Source organism: Pongo abelii, chromosome 22 (genome assembly GCF_028885655.2).
Source record: "Pongo abelii isolate AG06213 chromosome 22, NHGRI_mPonAbe1-v2.0_pri, whole genome shotgun sequence".
In the NCBI taxonomy this organism is placed as follows: domain Eukaryota; kingdom Metazoa; phylum Chordata; class Mammalia; order Primates; family Hominidae; genus Pongo; species Pongo abelii.
The window spans coordinates 38,949,749-38,965,215 of NC_072007.2; the positions used below are offsets into that span (position 1 = coordinate 38,949,749).

Consider the following 15,467-nt stretch of genomic DNA (forward strand, 5'->3'; position numbering starts at 1 on the left):
CTGTTTAAAATAGACTTTTATGTTACATAATCCTGAAAATGTTGGGAGTCAAAATTCCTCTAGATAAATACGGTACACATATACCATGGAATACTATGCAGCCATAAAAAGAAAACAAAATCGTATCCTTTGCACTAACGTGGATAGGAAATCTTATCCTTTGCACCAACATGCTTTCAGAAGCAGGATGAGCACTGCAATTCAAGGCTAAGAGGACATGGCTCTCGGCCAGTTTAACTGATCAGTCTGTAAGAAATTAAAATGAACATAACCAGAGAGAGATAGGATATCTCTTATGAGAACATCAGAGGAGCGTCTATGGCTGTGTAATGTTGACATTCTCTTCTCAACGTGGATGCAGCTGGAGGCATTATCCTAAATGAATTAACACAGGAAAAGAACAGCAAATACCACATATTCTCACTTATAAGTGGGAGCTCAGCATTGTGTATGCACGAACATAAAGATGGAAACGATACTGAGGGCTACTAGAGTGGGAAGAAAGGGACAGGAGCAAGGGCTGAAAAGCTACCTATTGGCTACCGTGCTCACTACCTGGGTGACAGGATCATTCGAACCCCAAGTCTCCGCATCACGCAATACACCCAGGTAGCAAACCTGCAAATGTACCACCTGAATCTAAAATGAACATTGAAAAATATAAAATAAACATTGAAATTATTTTTAAAAGAGAAGCATAAGAATATAAATTAACAATGATATTCACCTTTTACTATACCTTGGTAAAAAATAATTATGAGTTCAGTTTAAAAAGTCCTCTAGATAACAAAAGTATCATTGTGCTTTTAAATAAACATGGTAGATTGGAGTAAGTTCTTTTTCATTTGGCAGTGACATTGCTCTTCACACAAGTTTCCATCAAGTATTGAACCACTTGGCCTTGATTCTTTCCCTCAAGTTACTTTTGAAGGATTCTGTGAGGTTTGGGGATTATTGCTGTGATATCTGGGTTTTCTAAAGAAAATTCCGGAAACCAAAAGGATTTGGGACAAAGCATACATTAACAGGAAACAGAGACATGGAAATAAATATTCCATCTTCTGGGAAAACATGCACCATTATCAATTATATGGAGCTAACCTTCATTTTAAAAATTGGTTCCTCTTTCCACTGTCAGAGAAAGATTACAAAGATTGGTAATATTCCTGCCCTGTTCCTTAGAACTTTTATAGCATTTCCATTTTCTAGTTTGCTTTCTCCAAAGACTTGGAGGTCAGCTGAACTACTCATATTACCAAACTCACGAAGATATGTGTCCCACCAACTGAGCCATATTTGAGCAAATTGATCTAGATTCTTGATAAATCTTGTTGTCCAATAAACATCACACACTTTATGATCTGAGTTTAACATATTATCAGACCTTGGAGACATGGCTCCTTAGATCCCCAGAAGCAGAGTTAATTTAGCTAACCAGCGGTGAGCTACATTCTGCTGTACGAGTTTGCTCTACCTCCTAATGTAGCTGTAATATTGTGGGAGATTCCAGCATTGGCCAAAAGAATGGACTACCCTCCCTTTATGATTTCTTGGAACCCTAAAACTTTATGAGACTACGAATATGACTAGGAACAAGGAGACGATTTTCTTCTCAGTCATGAAAATCATTACATATACATATATATCTTTATAATCCTAATAGCACAACTTATATTGTTACTATGTTATACGGGCCAAGCATCCATGTTCAAATTAATTCATTTAATTCTCGTAAGAACTTATGTGGTAAATACTATTATCATCCCATTTTTAGAGGAGAAGAGTGAGGTAGAGAAAGTTGAAATGATTACCTCAAAGTCAGAGGATCCAAAGTACCTGCCCATCTTAAGATAATTTGAAAGTATAAACTTGTTTTCTGCCATGAATGACACACAGCCAAAACTCCACACAAAATTCCTAACAGCCCTGTCACTTTTTTAAATGTGCAAGAATCCAATCAAGAAGTGTGAATACTGATATTGTTCAGCACTTGGTGACCTTAAACTTGATCGTCAGAGTATGATCCTCTAAAAGGCAATCTGTTTTAACATGGTCTTTGCTCACAGCACACGAGGATAGCAATTTCAGGAGCAGGATGAGCATTGCAATTCAAGGCTAAGAGGACATGGCTCTCAGCCAATTTAACAGATCAGTCTGTAAGAAATTAAAATGAACATAACCAGAGAGAGATAGGGTATCACTTACGAGAACATCAAAGGAGTGTCTACAGCTATGTAATGTTGACATTCACTTCCAAAAACTGGCATATTCTCTAAAAGGACAGCAAACTGGATTGACATGCCAAAACCACTAGTTGAGAAATAAAAATAATCTGCTATTAAGTCAGTTGTTTTGTCATTGCTATTTTCACCAATCTAATTGAACAGGCCAATGCTTTTACAAGAAGCAGACAAGTCACTCATCTTGAAGTTTAGGACTAATAGCCGAGTAAATAGTTCTGAAATACACAGAGAGTACACTAACCAACAGTATTCACAACACAGTGAATAAATACACTAATATATGTAGAAACCCAGGCATATATTAGGCTAAATTAAGCAAATGAAACACATGAATATCCTATAGAATGAGATTTGAGGAGAAACATCTTCTAAATATGAAATTAGGTTCCCTCGCCATATTTAATTTTTAGCTGTAAGTAAAGATAATCTATTCTAAGACCACTGTGTAGAACATCCCAGTACAGACACACAGTTTAATAGACTAATTTAATAACTTCAGAAATAACTGTAGATGTCAACTAGGCCAAACACGTTTCATAGAGTAGAAAACAAAGTCTCAGCCAGGAGTGGTGACTCATGCCTGTAATCCCAACACTTTGGGAGGCCAAGGCAGGCAGATCACTTGAGGCTAGGAGTTCGAGAACAGCCTGGCCAACATGGTGAAGCTCCATCTCTACTAAAAAAAAAATATGAAAATTAGCTGGATGTGGTGATGTACATCTATAATACCAGCTACTCGGGAGGCTGAGGAAGGAGAATTGCTTGAACCCAGGAGGCGGAGGTTGCAGTGAGCAGAGATCGCGCCATTGCACTCCAGCCTGGGTGACAAAGTGAGACTCCATCTCAAAAAAATTAAAAAAAAAAAAAAAAGGCAAACAAAGTCTCAGAGAAGTTAAGCAATATTCCCAGGCTCATACAGTTCATTAGTGACAGAGCCAACTCTACAACCTGGTTCAGTCTTTCACAAAAATGAAAGAAAGAATTGTTGACAACAGAAATGCAGTTGGGCCTAAAATGTTGTGATACAGAACCTTTCAGCCATCTCTTCTCCACTCGCCATGTTTAGAAACTTCAGAGAGCATTAAGATACATTAGTTCGGCCAGGCACGGTGGCTCACGCCTGTAATCTCAGCACTTTGGGAGGCCGAGGCGGGCAGATCACAAGGTCCAGGAGATCAAGACCATCCTGGCTAACAAGGTGAAACCCTGTCTCTATGAAAAATACAAAAAATTAGCCGGGCGTGGTGGCGAGCACCTGTAGTCCCAGCTACTTGGGAGGCTGAGGCAGGAGAATAGTGTGAACCCGGGAGGCGAAGCTTGCAGTGAGCTGAGATCGCACCACTGCACTCCAGCCTGGGCGACAGAGCAAGACTCTGTCTCAATTAAAAAAAAAAAAAAAAAAGATTCATTAGTTCACTTTCATGACACAGAGAGATCCTAAGTTACTCACTACCTAATACTTCTAACGGTGTGGGCTTCTTATCAAATGCGTGAATTCTTCTTAAATCATCTTGAAAAGAACCCACTATCATTCTGAATGTTGCTTGGAAACATATCTACTGTTCAAAGTAACTTTGTTGAGCTTAGAATTTAAACAGAGGAAGATTAATGTCAGAGCACATACCATGTGCAGATTAAAAACTCCACTGTGGGTTATTCCAGAAGTAGATCAGAATTTTTTTCATTTTCTTTTTGAAATCATGTGTCTAAAACCAACAGTTAGTTAAGGGCAGAAGAGATGTTGCAAATGAAGATTTAGACAGAAAAATTTCAAAGCCAATTTTTAACATCTATGCTTTGTTCAGAACCATCATAAGCAAAAGTTTTGGATTTTTTTGTTTTTTTTGGTTTTTTTTGAGACAGAGTTTTGCTCTTGTTGCCCAAGCTGGAGTGCAATGGCATGATCTCGGCTCACCGCAACCTCTGCCTCCTGGGTTCAAACGATTCTCCTGCCTCAGCCTCCCGAGTAGCTGGGATTACAGGCATAGGCCATTATACCCAGCTAAATTTTGTATTTTTAGTAGAGATAGGGTTTCTCCATATTGGTCAGGCTGGTCACCCGCCTCAGCCTCCTAAAGTGCTAGGATTACAGGCGTGAGCCACCATGCCTGGCCAAGATTTATTTTTAAGAAAAGAAAAAAAAATGTCAGTTTCATAGACAAGAAATTGGGAAAGAATAAATTGAACAGAACATAAAACCCTTTCACTGTCTTAAAAACAATTGGATTAGTCTCTGGTTCCCACTTAAGTTTTAAAATCTCTAAAATTAAAGTACCATGTGTAAGTCATGAAACCAGTTTTTAATGTACATTTTCTCAATTCCTGTTTACCAGTGAATAGACTAATTGCCCCCAAACCAAACAAAGTCCAATCTTACAGAGCTAAACAAATAGAAAATCAAAATAACTGGAAGGAGCATCATTATCTGGTTATCTGGTCATCATAATAACCAGAGAGTGAATCAACTGATCCCAGGATAGGCCAAACGACCAAACAAACAGCTGTTGTTCCAGTTAATAGCACCTCACTTGACTGAGCACATCATAAAGTCCTTCTAAGACGTTTCTAATCTAGGTATGTGAGCCTGGCTTCCAACATACCTCAGAGACATAGAAATGCCCTATAATAATCTTGATGCTTCTTCCATAGTCATGTCTTGAATACTATTATTCTTGCAATATAGTATATGTTTACTTCCACCGTCATAAAAAAATGGAAAAGTTTCAATCTCACCTAAAGACAGACCCTTCCAACTCTGGATACTGAGTGTCCACACACAGCGAACAGAGCCCTGGGTTAGCCATCAGGAGAACAGGGACCACTTTCAACTCAGTCTTTTCCCAGCCTTGTGTCCTTAGCAAGTCTCTGCACCACATGTCTTCATCTGATGGGGGCAGAAATGAGAGAGAAAGGGATAAAGCCAGCTCTACATGCCTCTTGAAAAGCAGAAGCACTACAAAACGTAAGGTATTGCTGTTGTTACAATGCAAAGGGTGAAGCCAGGAGCACCCCATTGTCATGACACAGAGGGCCACGGCAGAGGCCCATGGGGATGTGGGGCAGGTATCAACGGATGACCTGTGTGCACACTGAGCCCATCCTTCTCCATTCGTGCTTGGCATCATGAACCATGAATGGTTCTTCTTACCCCTGAAGAACCATTATTGTTAAGTTCTGCAGTCCCTGCTATGGAAATGAGGCTGTGTGATGCCTTGGTGAGATGGCTCTTAACCAAGAATGGTTCTTCAGGGTTAAGAAGTAGAAGGTACACTTTGGGAGGCCAAGATGGGCGAAGCACTTAAGGTCAGGAGTTGGAGATCAGCCTGGCCAACATGGTGAAACTCCGTCCCCACTAAAAATACAAAAATTAGCCAGGCATGGTGGTGTGTACCTGTAATCCCAGCTACTTGGGAGGTGGAGGCAGGAGAATCGCCCAAACCCAGGAGGCAGAAGTTGTGGTGAGCTGAGATTGCACCACCACACTCCAGCCTGGGCAACACAGTGAGACTCTGTCTCAAAAAAAAAAAAAAAAGTAGAAGGTAACGCACATGTTTACATTTTTCCAGAATCCTTAGTGCCTGCAATACTAGAGCATGTGCTTTCTTGCATATGGCCAGAATAGATCGTCTGGCACCTCCCAGAGTTCACCCCTAACTCCCAGGGTCATTATGGGAGCAGAAGGATTGACATTCTCAATCATCATTGGAGAAAGGATGCCCCTAAAGAGAAAATAATGCCCAATACATCATAAATCCTGTATCAGCTTTTAAGGCAGGTGATTTGAATCCTCAGCAGTAACTTCATCTCCAAGGGTAGCCACTTACAAATCTCAGAGTTAGCCATACGCAGTAATGTGAAAAGAAACACCTTTCACAAAACAGCACTATTTTGGAAAAAGAATTTATTCTGCTTAGTTTTATGAAATTCTTTTCTATAACCTACCTATCTACTATTTTTGTCTAGATAGAGATTTGGTCCTTTCAAACACATGTGCACATGCAATGCCCTCCTGTCTCCTTTTTTGGGATGCGCCTCCATCTAAAAAGGCAGTGGAATTCCAGAGGTTACTAAATATACTCTGGCTTTTTCATGGCGTGCAATAATAAAATAGTGCTCTCTTTTCATCTGTTTTTGTCTTTTTAGGTAAAAGTATTTTTTCAGGAAGGAACTTTCTAAGATCATTCAGTACGTGTTTGGAGTGAAGCCCTGTTCACCTTCATTTCTACAAATCTCATACCAGAAAGATCTAATGCAGCCCCACTCCTATGTGTAGCTTCCATCAGTGTCAATGCCAGAGAGGCCCAAGGGCCCCCTCGTGCAGTTGAGTATATAACCTCATGAGTCCACAACTTCACCTCCCCGAGTGAAGAGAAGAATGGAAGTGAAGAAAAGAATGGAAATTCAATCGGTACCAGCAGACTGTCAGTTCCTCCAGTAGCAAACAATAAATGCATCTGAGGAAGTTCTGGTGAACCAATCAACAGGGGGGCTTTGTTCTGAACTTGGCGGAGCCTACCTCGTGCCTTGTAAATGTCAGTGTGTGTACGTGTGAGCGTCTGACATTACTCAGCAGCACATACCAAAGGCCAGGAATTTGGCAGAGCAAGGCTGATTACAATGCCTAAAAATATTCTGTTTTATCAAAATCTATTCTGATGCCTTTTAGCATGTGGGCAAAATGCTAGAGCAGCAGGCTCTTTAGGAAGCGGAAATTCTGAGAGGCGTTCCAAATATCCAAAACGACACAACCTCATTGTGTAAGAAGTAACCCTTCAGCTTAAATTCTTGTTGTTTGTCTATTTTTATCTCAACAGAATTTTGTTTTTGTAAACCAAGTAAGGCAATGATCTCTCCTTTGTAAACATTTATAAAATGTAATATAATTTATTTAACAAATAATTATTGAGAGCCTATTAAAAACAAGGCACTTTGTTGGGCTTAACAGCGACCATAAGGTCAAATAAATAACTGTTCTTATTTTTAATGTGCCTGCAATAAGAAAAGCGTTAAAACCTTTCCTGAGAATGAGCTGCTCTGGGCAAGGCAAACCACGATCCAGGCTTTAGAAGAGGCAAGAAACAAGAGCTAGGGAGAAAGGGACAAGGGAGGAATTAATTTTCTGCTAAGGACTGGCAAAGGCTTCTTGAGGGTTGTGGCATTTTGATGTGGGCCTTTCAGAGTAGACAGAGTTGGCCAAGCAGAGCTGAGGAGTGCTCTAGGCAGAGGGAGCAGCATGGGTGTGTGCAGAGATGGGAAGTCCAGGGCAGTAGAAGAATTCGTGTGAGGTCTTCAGAGGTCTTCATCATCACCAGGGATAGGATTTTTTCAAAATGAGAAGGCTAATGGCACCTAGAAAATGCACTACAGTGCGGTAGACTCTAAACAAAAGGAAGGGTATCATTTCTGTGAAACTGCCAAAGCCACAACAGTGATAAATTAGGCCAGAGGGAGGCAAGGCTTCATCCTCATTTGTTGAACATGTTAAAAACATGTGTGTCCACCACATACATGTACACACAAACACACTCTAGGCACGCCACCTTACAGCAATTCTTCCTTTTTCAGCAACTGATGTACTCTTTGTCCTGGCTTTTAGTTTAGGTATCTCCCTCTCATTACAGATTGACCAAGAAGCTGCAATTTATGTTTCTACCATAGAGTTTGTGGGAGTAAATACAAGAGGTGTGATGTCTATCTTCTGTGGTAAGAGATCTGGAAGGCTTGCTCAGGAATCACCTTTATGTTTACCTGTAAATTGATACTTAAAGAATAATTGTCTAGCAATTGTCAGGAAGACTGATTGCCAAGTTATGACACTACCAGATAGAGCCAGCCAGGCGCTACTGCATAGCCATTCAACAAACAGTTACTCAGTGCTCACTGTCTACACAGGTATGAGGCGATGAAAATTGTGCCTGAGAAATGCCTAATAAGACAGAAATAAGAGCAACGCCATTTCTGTGTGTGAGAGAACAGGACTGGTCAGTCTACTGATGGATTGCAGTCTCTCTCTTATACCCAGATGCCTATATGCATATACCCTTATACCTATATGCACGAAGAAGAGAAGAGCTAGAAATAAAGGATATATTCTAGCACAAAAGGTATATTGAACCAAACATTAAAATACATGTGTGAGCCCAATTTTCACATTTCTAAGGCCAGAATTGTAGCAGCTGAAGTCAAGTAACTTCTGATCATCGGCACAGTTTTCATGAGTGTTCTCCATAACTCCATAACTCAAGAAGACAGACACAAGGCCAGTTCTGGCATTTGGTTCATTACTAGTGGCCATAGATACACTTTGTTTTTCCGAGCAACAGGTGAGTTGTTCAACCATGCATTCCCTATGAACTATGCATCTGTCTACCCTGGGGCCACCTAATGTCACAACCAACCAACCTTAGCCAACAGCCCACTGGTGGCTAAACCACTTAGTGGTTTAACTTCCAATCTCTTCCTCACTGCACCTTCCTACAGAGGCAGATCATGCACATACCATGTGCCCAGTTTTTCTGTCTTTCCGCACCCTGTAGCCATTTACTGTCACTTCAGGCAGCCTTTTTTCACACTTCACTCTCTACTTCATTCCATGTAGAATATGATCTCAGGAAAATCTCCATCCATTCCAACAATAAACCAAAAATTTATTTTATTCTTTAGCTCCTATTTGAGTCTCACCTTGTATTATAAAACACATTAAATATGTACCATTTCACTTGATTCTCCAAACAACCTTGTGAGATAGATATCACTTATCACAATTTACAGAGAAGACAAGTGCCTTTTGCCAGAGAGTTTAGCTAGTAAGTGAAAGAACGGGTCTACAAACCAAGGCCTCTTGATTCCCAAACACTTTGTCCTTCTAGGGTAAAACAATAGTACTAATGGTTCATCTGCTATAAATAAGAAAGGAGAATTTTTACATTTTGACATGAAATTAACATAAGAAACCAAAACTTCCAATAGTAATATCATGTAAAACTACTCATAAGTCTCCTTCAGCATATAGACAATGTTCTGACTTAGATAGCTTTTTCTCAAGAAGGGTGTCGAAGATTGATGTAATCAATGCTATTTTCTACTTATGGTAAATAATTCACTTAATAACTTTTGTTCTATCATTCATTGCAAATTCAATATTTTAGTTTCATCATGTTGTACATGGAATAGCCTGGATAGTCAGTATTGCTTTGAACTCCACTACACATACTGCTATTCTTGCATTAATTTATTCAGCAAATGTCTATTAAATATTTTCTATAGTAAAGATGCTATACCATACAGTATTACGAATATCAAATTATGCCAGCACACTCTAAGTCGATCTATTTATAAGGTGTCATCCATGCTTAATTCAGGTATCATGTAAGTGATTCAAACTAAATGACAGGAATGAAGAGAATCCAATTATGGTTAAATTTTTCAAATAATAAAACCAGTTGGCACATTTTTATGTATTTATAAGAATATTTCATACCATGGGAGCAGAATGGAGGAAAAGATGAAAGGGAAACAAATTTTAGTTTGTTTCCTTAAAGAAATATATGTTAGATTTTCTCATTCCTGCCTGCCCCATTCCTCCATCTGCTGAACAGAATCAATGACAGCAGCAGCCGAGATCTCAGCGGACCCTCTGGACAGATGCAGCTGCATGAGTGAGCCCAAGTGAAGACAACAAAGGAACTCCCCTGCCCAAATACAGATGTGTTAGTTTTAAATTGTTTAATTTAAATTTGTTGTTTAAATTTGTTGTTGTTAAATCACTGTTGTCTGCAGATGAGAAGTTGCAGGGTAGTTTGCTACACAACAATCGACAGCAGATACAACAAAACAGAGAATTCCCTAGTGACTGCAGGGCCAGAAGAAAGAACTGAGTTGGTCAGGTGCCTCAGGACAAGACAGTGGACAACAGTATTGACTAGGATAAGCGTAGGTGTAAGGCCCAGAGGGGGTTTCCATGAAGGAGTGTGAGGAGGGCATTCTGGGACAGCAGAAACAGAGTTTGTTCAGGAGCTTTTCCTGGGTATAAGAGAGAGACTGCAACCAGAGGAAATACAGCAGGTAAGGCTATGCATTATGAATGAATTTCTCCATTCCATCATTTTCTCAGTAAACTGAGTAAAGATCTCAATTGCTTTCAATTGTTTATTATAAATGAAAATTCACTTTGAGATTCATTTTAAATATGCATTCTCAGTAATTCTTTTTACTTTAGGGGCAGAGGATGTATAACGGATGATTTTCCTCTTAGCCATATGGAAGAGTTGGACAAATAAACTAAGTAAGATTCTAAGAAGGAAGATTAAATACAGCTAGATTGTGGTCCTAAGACAAAAAATGAAGGAGCTAAGGCATACAGACTAGCTGGTCAGTTATTTCCTAACACCTTAGTATTCTAGTGTAGATGGAAGACTGAATAGGAGGCCAAGAAAACAACAGAACAAGAAAGGCAGGAGCCATGATTAAGAATGAGTTGCTCTGTGCAATCAGGTTGGGCGGGACAGAAAGAGAAAGTCAATTTTTGGATTTAAGAACTAGAAATTAAGAGGCAAATATGATCATAGCAAAGGAGTAAAAGCAGAAAGGAATCTGGAAAAGACAAAAAGGACGTTGGTCACAACAGTAACTCATCCATCGCAGAGAACCAGAGAGTTGGCAGCAGATGAGGGAAAAGAAATCCGTGTGGCAGTGAGGAGCTCAGCAACTGGCACAAGAGAGAACTATGAAGTTGGAGAAAACTAAGTTAGGAAGGGCAACAAGCAGAAGAGAAGATGACTAAGAAGAGAAAGTCTTAATAGTAAGGCAACAAGAATAAAACCAACGTGCCCTTAATAACATGTGTGTTGCATTATATTAAATTCTTTGGAACACTTCCCATGAAACCCAGCCCTCGGGCATGAAAATAACATGTCAAACCTCCCCATGACAGGTTACCTAAAAATAACTTCCAGGTACCAGGGGAAGCTGGTGAATAGGCTGGAGCTCAGTGATTTGTGGATCCAGATAGGCTTTTTAGATCCAGAAAGTACACAATCCAGCAATTCATTCCAAGTTAGAGAAGTATGTACACCTGCTGCAGCCCCTCTCCAGGGCTACCAATGTCTGCTGCACTCTCACTCCTGGTAGTCAGCTGAGTAGCCTGGCATAGCTGGTTTTCAAAATGCAATTGTCACAATAAATGGAGAGGTGCCCTCTGATGTCCCTTTGAGCTCCAAAGTCCTAGGATCAGGGCCAGCTTTCTGGGCATGCAATCTGTGCATTTGCACAAGGCTCTGTTCTCCAGTGGGTCCTGCACTTGGTTTAATGCTCAGCTGCTACCATCTTAAAATTCTTGACAGTTTATTAGCAAGATCCCAGCATTTTCATCTTGCACTGTGCCCAAGGGCATGGGAGCCCACCTCTTGCATCAGTGTGACCTGGATGTGAGACATGGAATCAAAGGAGCTCATTTTGGAGCTTTAAGATTTGACTGCCCCACTGGATTTCAGACTTGCATGGGGCCTGTATTCCCTTTGTTTTGGCCAATTTCTCCCATTTGGAACAGCTGTATTTCCCAATGCCTGTACCCCCACTGTCTCTAAAATGTAACTAACTTGCTTTTGATTTTACAGGCTCATAGGCAGAAGGGACTTGCCTTGTCTTTGGTATGACTTTGGACTGTGGACTTTTGAGTTAATGCTAAAATTAGTTAAGACTTGGTGGGACTGTTGAGAAGGCATGATTGATTTTGAAATGTGAGGACATGAGATTTGGGAGGGGCCAGGGGTGGAATCTCATCTTGAATTGTAGCTCCCATAATTCTCACATGTTGTGGAAAGGACCCAATAGGAGATAACTGAATCATGGGGCAGTTTCCCCCACACTGTTCTAAAGATAGTGAATAAGTCTCATGAGATCTAATGGTTTTGTAAGGGATTTCCTCTTTTACTTGCCTTTCATTCTCTCTTGTCTGCCACCATGTAGGACATGCCTTTCACCTTCCACCATGATTGTGAGGCCTCCCCAGCCATGTGGAACTGTGAGTCCCTTAAACCTCTTTTTCTTTATAAATTACCCAGTCTCGGATATGTCTTTATCAGCAGTGTCAAAACAGTCTACTACACACTGAACATCACAAATTATGTAAGTGGTCCTGCCTGGGATCTGTGTCCTGCACTAAAACTGAACAAGGACTGAATTTCCATCACTTGTGGGATATTTTCTGGACTTCTTTCCGGACTTCTTTCCTTACAGTACAAACTACCACACCAAATGTATAAAATCTCACAATGCAGCAATTGTCCAAGGCATCTTACTGCTTCTATCTTGACTGTGAAGAAGAGGGTGCAATAACAACTCCCAACTCTCAGGGTGAGAAGGATGATGGAAAAGGAAATCCCTGTAGATGGATGAGGTTTTTGGTGATCTCTGAAAGTTTCAATTAGGCTTTGCAGCATATTTCTAGAGTCAATTATCAGGAATATCAAGCCCATGCTATATCAAGGCCTTCATCACTTTCAAGATTCAACAAACTTTTTCCATAAATGGCTATAGAGTAAAATTTTAGGCTTTGTGGCACATGTGATGTTTGCTGCAGTGACAATGTGAAAGCAGACACAGACAATACCTAAACAGTTATGTCTGTATTCTGTTAAAAATTTAATTGCACAACCCAGGTACCAAGGACATTAACACTGGAAAAAAACCTTTTATACAGATTACAGACTTTCTGTATATTTTGTAAATTGTTTTGACTGTATCCATTAGTTACAAAATAATATCCAATATCACATATAGCATTAACTCAACATAACTCTTTGGTTCCCTTTAATCTTGAACACTTTCCGTATCATTCTTTATATTTATGACATTGATATTTTTAGAGGATAGTCATTTATTTTGTAGACTGTCCCATCTTATGATGGCCCCTTCATTTTTGACATGGGTAATTTGTGTTTTTGATCAAAGTCCAATCTTGCCAGATATACACTGAATTAACAATGTTTTGACAAAGCCAACATTTGGTCTTCATTCTGTTTCGCATTTATTTTCTATTTCAATAATTTCTACTGTGTGTTTATTGTTTCTTTCTACTTTATTCGGGGATAATCCGGTCTTTCCCTTTCAAACATATACAGATTTACCTTTTGTCATAGATCTATTCATTTATTATTGAGTTTATGTTACTACTTATTTTCACCTTAAATTATATATAATCAGAAAAAATAATTCCAGTGATTTTATTACTGTTTGCTTTGTTCTGAGGGGACTTCTTTTATGGCCCAGTATATGATTATTTTTGAAAAATGTGATGTTCAACAAATATAAATTAGCTGAAACTTATTGACTGAGGTTTTCTGAATCATCTATGTCCTTCAAGAATCAGTTCATAAGAAATGGACCCTGAAGAATTTAGGTATAAATGGGCACCATATTTGCAACTTACTCTTTAACAATTCAGTGAAAAAAATACATATGCACGTGTTTATTTCATTATTTTGCACTATTTTAAAAACTTTTCTGTAAGAAATTATCCAAAATTTTTAAAAGTAAAGCAAAAAAATTAATATTAAAAGTATTTTTAATTGCAAGGACTTGTGTTGAGCAGGATTTGGCCCATGAGTCAAAATTTGCCAGCCCTGCTGTAGAGAAAGGAGGCATCTCATTGTATCACAGATTACAGTAAAAATCGGATGACCTGAAGTTTATTCCCTTGGTTACCTGTGTCACATAACTCAGACTGAGTCCTTTCTTCACTTGGTGTCTCAGTTTCTCTATCTGCTCTACAAAGCTTTTTATTTTTTTCAATTTAGTATTAAATATATGGGAAGCCTTAGAAAAACTGGCTTCCCATATATTTAATACTAAATTGAAAAAAAAAAAAAAATAACAGACAACCTACAGAATGGGAGAAAATGTTTGCAAACCATGCACTCGACAAAGGTCTAATATCCGGAATCTATAAGGAACTTAAAGAATTCAACAAACAAAAAACAAATAACTCCATTAAAAAGTGGACAAATACACGAACAGACACTTCTCAAAATAAGACAAGAGTGGCCGTGCGCAGTGGCTCATGCCTGTAATCCCAGCACTTTGGGAGGCCGAGGCGGGTGGATCACCTGAGGTTGGGAGTTCGAGACCAGCCTGAGCAATATGGAGAAACCCGTCTGCACTAAAAATACAAAAATTAGCCAGGTGTGGTGGTGCATGCCTGTAATCCCAGCTACTTGGGAGGCTGAGGCAGGAGAATCGCTTGAATCCAGGAGGCAGAGGTTTTGGAGAGCCAAGATCACGCCATTGTACTCCAGCCTAAGCAACAAGAACATAACTCCGTCTCAAAAAATAACTAACTAACTAACTAACTAACTAAATAAATAAATAAATAAATAAAAAGAAAAACTGTATAAACTGGCCTGGGAAGGGTTACTGGTCTCTCTTCATTCTGTCTCCTCCCCCATTTGCCACATACAATGCACTAAAATGCCTTATAAAATGAAATGGAGGGAAGACACAGAGAAGGCACACAACAGATTGAATAAATGATGAGGCATCAAGAAGATGAAAAGCAGCAGGAACTTTGAAGGAAAGATGTAGACCATAAAATGGGGCAGCAAATTGAAAAGATGAAGATTGGAATGAAAAGAGTCTGAAGCCAAACCACAGAGAATTCAACCCAATGAGATCACTAGACTGAGGTAGGAAAAGAAACATCATGATATACTTCCAAATGTGTTTCCAGTCTCTGCTCATTAGGAATAAAATCTCTACCATTGTGTATTCCTTACACCCACAGATAATTTGATACTCACTCTGGGGTAAATCTGAATATCTTAGCTTTCCTTAAGAAAAGATGTTGCCCTCAGATTGCTGACAACCTGCAGAAATTCACACAAGAAGAGAGGAATGCCGCCTGGGTGTTGACTCCTGGAGATGCTATCTCTAGCACATTATGTTTCACAGCATTTATTAATACCATTATTGGCCCAAGTTACCCACATCACTTGCTATTCCTGTAATCCTTTAAAGGCTTGCACAAGGAAACAAAGAACATACCCATGGATATTTTTTAAATGTCTACAATATTTTCTGCTTGACATATGAAGGTTATCCAAACCATGGTCTACATTAAAAACAAATAAAGCTGAGTCTCACCTTATTTATTTATATCCAGCCCACTATAAAAAGCAAGGCCTCTCTCACCTGTCTCACATTGTTGGGGTTGAAAGGGTCACCAAAAAT

At 39.4% G+C, this 15,467-nt stretch overlaps 1 protein-coding gene across 7 annotated transcripts in view; it reads right to left on the minus strand.

Moving 5' to 3' along the window:
* The window catches only part of N6AMT1 (N-6 adenine-specific DNA methyltransferase 1), a 494,077-nt gene that overhangs the window by 357,679 nt on the left and 120,931 nt on the right, over positions 1-15,467 (minus strand). For 4 of the 7 annotated variants that reach the window (XR_008517487.2, XR_010138800.1, XR_008517489.2 and 1 more), the window contains exon 9: positions 4,977-5,127. The exons of the other annotated variants lie outside the window; for them this stretch is intronic. The gene's annotated coding sequence lies outside the window, so the exon portion shown is untranslated. The remainder of the gene's footprint in view (positions 1-4,976; positions 5,128-15,467) is intronic. 7 annotated transcript variants of the gene reach the window in all.